The following is a 4,893-nucleotide window of genomic DNA, read 5'->3' as shown; positions in this document are numbered from 1 at the left end:
CAACTCCAGGCTCCGCTCATTCTGCCTTGCCTCACCCTTTGCCTGGAACAATCTTCCTCAACCCCTACGCCAAGCTCCCTCCCTACCCATTTTCAAATCTCTGCTTAAAACTCACCTCTTCAATGCTGGGTTCGGCACCTAACCTTTCGTGAAATATAGTATTCCCTATCAGACGGACTCCACACTTGTCTTTAGATTGTACACCTGTCTTTTAGATTGTAAGCTCCTTGAGCAGGGACTGTCCTTCCATGTTAAATTGTACAGCGCTGCGTAACTCTAGTAGCGCTTTAGAAATGTTAAGTAGTAGTAGTAGTGCTAGAATTTTCTAGTAGCTATATATGCTAGGCAGGGTCCACACCAAGCTCAGTCGGATGACGTCACCCAGATTTGAGAATACTTATGGAAAAATATGAGGAAAACCCGCATGGGAAGCTACTGAAAAGGTATCTGTGAAAAGTGCTGACCACAAAGAAGCGGCCTCCCAGCTCCACGGAAAAACATAGACTGAGGAACTGCAATTACACGTCGGGCGAAGAGGCACTTGTGCTTGTCCAGTAGGACTCTGCTAGAATTTTCTAGTAGCTATATATGCTAGGCAGGGTCCACACCAAGCTCATCCAGATGATGTCACCCAGATTTGAGAATACTTATGGCCTACTTGCCTTCAGAGAATAGCATATGATTCTATAATTTAGGTATGTACCTTTGCACCTCTTCCATACATGTGTATGCCATCCACAATATGTGCACCATATTATGTAAGAGGTCAATTTATTTGCAGAAATGACTAGAATACAATATTTACACATGTTCATGCCGTCTTCAGCTAGGTGACTCTTTACAGAATTAACGCAATGTGTGGAAATGTACATTCTCAAATCTGTGTGCCTAAGTTTCTAGAAATGTGTCTTTTGGATGCCCATCTTTTTTCTATGTGAGAAAAGAAACAAGACAATACATAAGTACATAAGTACATATATATGTACATAAGTATTGCCATACTGGGAAAGACCAAAGGTCCATCAAGCCCAGCATCCTGTTTCCAACAGTGGCCAATCCAGGTCACAAATACCTGGCAAGATCCCAAAAAAGTACAAAACATTTTATACTGCTTATCCCAGAAATAGTGGAGTTTCCCCAAGTCCATTTAATAATGGTCTATGGACTTTTCCTTTATGAAGCCGTCCAAACCTTTTTAAAACTCTGCTAAGCTAACCGCCTTTACCACATTCTCTGGCAATGAATTCCAGAGTTTAATTACACGTTGAGTGAAGAAATATTTTCTCCGATTCGTTTTAAATTTACTACATTGTAGTTTCATTGCATGCCCCCTAGTTCTAGTATTTTTGGAAAGCGTAAACAGACGCTTCACATCTACCCGTTGAACTCCACTCATTATTTTATAGACCTCTATCAAGCTGTATAGATCTGGACCTCTCCCCTGAAGAAATAGCGAGACTTGGCCATGTTGGTGGAGGTTCTTGGTGCTGTAGAAGCTGTTGAAAGTTAAGTGGTGCTGATCATAATTTTTAACTCCTAAATTTACACCGTTTGAGAAAAAGTTAATTTATTGGATCGATCAAGAAGTGTACAGCATTGCTTATAGTAACCCCCCAAAAACTATTTCTCTCTTCATTGTGAAAGAAGTAGTGACAGTGATGTTTGAGGTATGTCTAAGCAGAAGTTTCTGGGAAGATGATATTTTATTGTTTTGACTGTTGAGGCATATATTTGGGGATGGACAGAGATAAGTGTGTTCTACAGTGTAACTCCTGTCGAACCAATTATAAAACCCACGAACACATCTCAGTAGCCCCATTTCCTGGAACACAGCAGGTGATAGCCAGCCTTCTGGAGGTAAAACTAACATCCAAAAACCAACTATAGGTAAAATTAACATCCACCCTTCAGCAGCAATTCTGAGATACAGAAGCTGCAGGACTGGAACAACGATTGAGTGCTCCCACCTTTAGAAGAAGTGAATAAACAGAGGGTCTCTGAGGTTTGAGGGGTTTGAAGAAGGTCCGGGGGGGGGGGGGGGGGGGGGCTCTTAATTTAGTATTTCAGCAGCAGCCACAGAAGTCACTTGGAGGAAGGTTGGGGGGAGAAGGGAGATTTTTTTCTACTGTTTCATTATATCTCTATATAAAACGCACCTCCAACATTCTAATGAAGCCTCACTTTCCCAACGTTCTAAAGTGAGGCGGCTGAGACCACTTTTTTGCTCCATGAGTGTCTGCCCCGCCCACGCGTCAAACGTAATGACGTCGAGGGCGGAGCAATGACACTCAGCAAATAACAGCGCTCAACCTAAAATGACGTCCCATTAGAAGGTTGGAAACACACTATCCGCCTTTCCCAACTTCCCCTGCCCCCCAAAGTCGCCGACCGTCACCAAAACACCCCCCCAAGGTTGCCACCGCTAACACATGGAACAAAACCCCCCAGCATGTCCCCCACCCACCAAAGTCGCCGCCCGTCACCAAAACACCCCCCCCCCCCCAAGGTTGACACCGCAAACACACTGAACACCACACCCCAGCAAACACCAACCCAGGCAGGGGAGGAGTAGAACTGCTCAAGACTGCTGCCAGGGGCGTAGCCACGGCCGGCCCTAGACGGGCCCTGCCAACCCACTTTTCCTCCACCGCGCCAGCCCCAGCTCCCATTGCCGGCCACTGCTGCTTTTCATGTTCAGCAGCAGGGCCGGTGCTACAAAAAAAAAAAAAAATCAGCTGACTAACCTGAGCGCAAACAACAAAAAATGTAAAAAAACAAAACAAAAACACAGCACCGCAGGCACAGGGTTGCCATATAAAAAAAAAAATTCCCACCCTAAACAGCCCAAAACCCGCCCAAAAACCGCACACACCCCACCCCCGCTGTCATCACCCCGCCCCTTCCATCATCACCCCCACCCCCGCTGTCATCAACCCCGTCCCTTTTCATCATCACCCTGCCCCCACCGTCATCAGCCCTGCCCCCACCGTCATCGCCCCGCCCAATAAGTTGGCAAACCCCGCCCAAAACGTCATAAACCCCCGCCTCTGTCACCATTAGCCCCACCCCCTGCCGGCCAAAAATCCGCCCCAAAACCCGCTCCAAAAAACCAAAACCAGCCCAAACAACCGCAACCCGCCGCGGGCAAAAGTTTCCTGCGGCGGGTTGCGGAAAACCGCCCAATTGGGCGGGAAAACCGCCCATCTGGCAACCCTGCGCAGGCAGCCTTGAGCCATTGGCTGCTGGCTGTGCAGGCTCCGCCCGTCTCTCACGTCACTGCCCCTACGTCGCTCCGGGGGCAGTGACATAAGAGACGGGAGGAGCCTGCACAGCCAGCAGCCAATGCCTCAAGGCTGCATGCGGTGCTGCGTTTTTACATTTTCTAAAACATTTTTTGTACTTAGCGCTCAGGACAGCTGAGCGCTTCTTTTTATAGCGCCAGCCCTAGGAGTACCAAAGATACAACATCAAGTGGCAGGGCGGCCCGGAGGAGGAGAAGGTGGGTGTGTACCAGGCAGGGGGAGGAGTCACGAAGATCGCCAATGAAGAGGCAGGGAGGGACAGAAGAGGAGGAGGTAAACATCAGTGCTAGCAGGCAGGGGGAGGAGTACCGAAGAACGGGATCAAGTGGCAGGGAGGGCTGGAGGAGGAGGAGGTGGGCAGAGAGGGAGGGGGGCCCCTGGCAGGAAAGCAGACAATGAGGGAGGGGGGCCACCCTGGCACACACTCACCTTCACCTGGCACACACTCTCCTTCATACACACTCTCTCTCACAAACACACTCACACACACTCACTCTCTCTCTGTCACTAACACACACTTAAATCTGGGAGGGGGGAGGGGGAGGCAGGCGCCCCACCCTGGCACACACGCTCATTCCCCCACACACACACTCTCTCTCTCTGTCACAAACACACACTTGCACCTGGGAGGGAGGGGGCCACCCTGGCGGACGGGGGCCACCCTGGCACACACTCTCATTCTTACACACACTCATATTCCCATACACACACTCTCTCACAGAGACACTCGCACACAGTCTCACTCTCTCACACTCACAAACATACACTTGCACCTGGCAGGAGGAGAGGGAGGGGGCCACATCTGAGGGAGGGGGGCCCATCCTGCCACACACTCTCATTTTCACACTCACTTTCATTCCCACACACACACTCTCTCACAAACACACTCACTCTCTCACAAATACACACACATGGCAGGGAGACAGGGAGGGGGCACCTTGCAGGAGGGGGGACCATCCTGGCACACACTCATTCTCACACACACTCTCATTCCCACACACACACTCTCTCTCTCAGAGACACTCGCGCACAGTCTCACTCTCTCTCTCACACAGACACTCGAACACAGTCTCACTCTCTCTCTCCCAATCACTGTATCTGTGTGAAACACACTCTCTCACACTCACTGTGTCACACATACACACTTCCACACACATCACACACACACTCATTCTCACAGACACACTCACACCCACACTCACTCTCTGTCACACACACACACTCGCACATTCACTCTCTCTCGCTCTCTCCCTCTCTCTCACACACTCTCTCAAAAATACACACTCCAAGGAAAACCTTGCTAGCGCCCGTTTCATTTGTTTCAGAAACGGGCCTTTTTTACTAGTTCCTTATATTTGTTTCATTGACTTTAAGGAAAAGAAGCCAAAGACATTTAAAATGAATTAAAAAGAAGAAATAAAACACAAACATTTTCTGTGCACAGCCCTCTTTTGCTCTGCTGTGTCTCCCCAACAGCTCAGTACAGCTTTTCAAATATGTCATACCAGTTGGCTTTATCTCCTCTATTCTGTCCAGTATAATTCTGTTCTAAATATTTGATATGTGAATGAAATGTAATCTTACGACTAAG

Source organism: Microcaecilia unicolor, chromosome 3 (assembly GCF_901765095.1).
Source record: "Microcaecilia unicolor chromosome 3, aMicUni1.1, whole genome shotgun sequence".
NCBI classification, from domain to species: domain Eukaryota; kingdom Metazoa; phylum Chordata; class Amphibia; order Gymnophiona; family Siphonopidae; genus Microcaecilia; species Microcaecilia unicolor.
The sequence above is the reverse complement of the archived record's forward strand: the minus strand, read 5'-3'. Positions refer to the sequence as shown.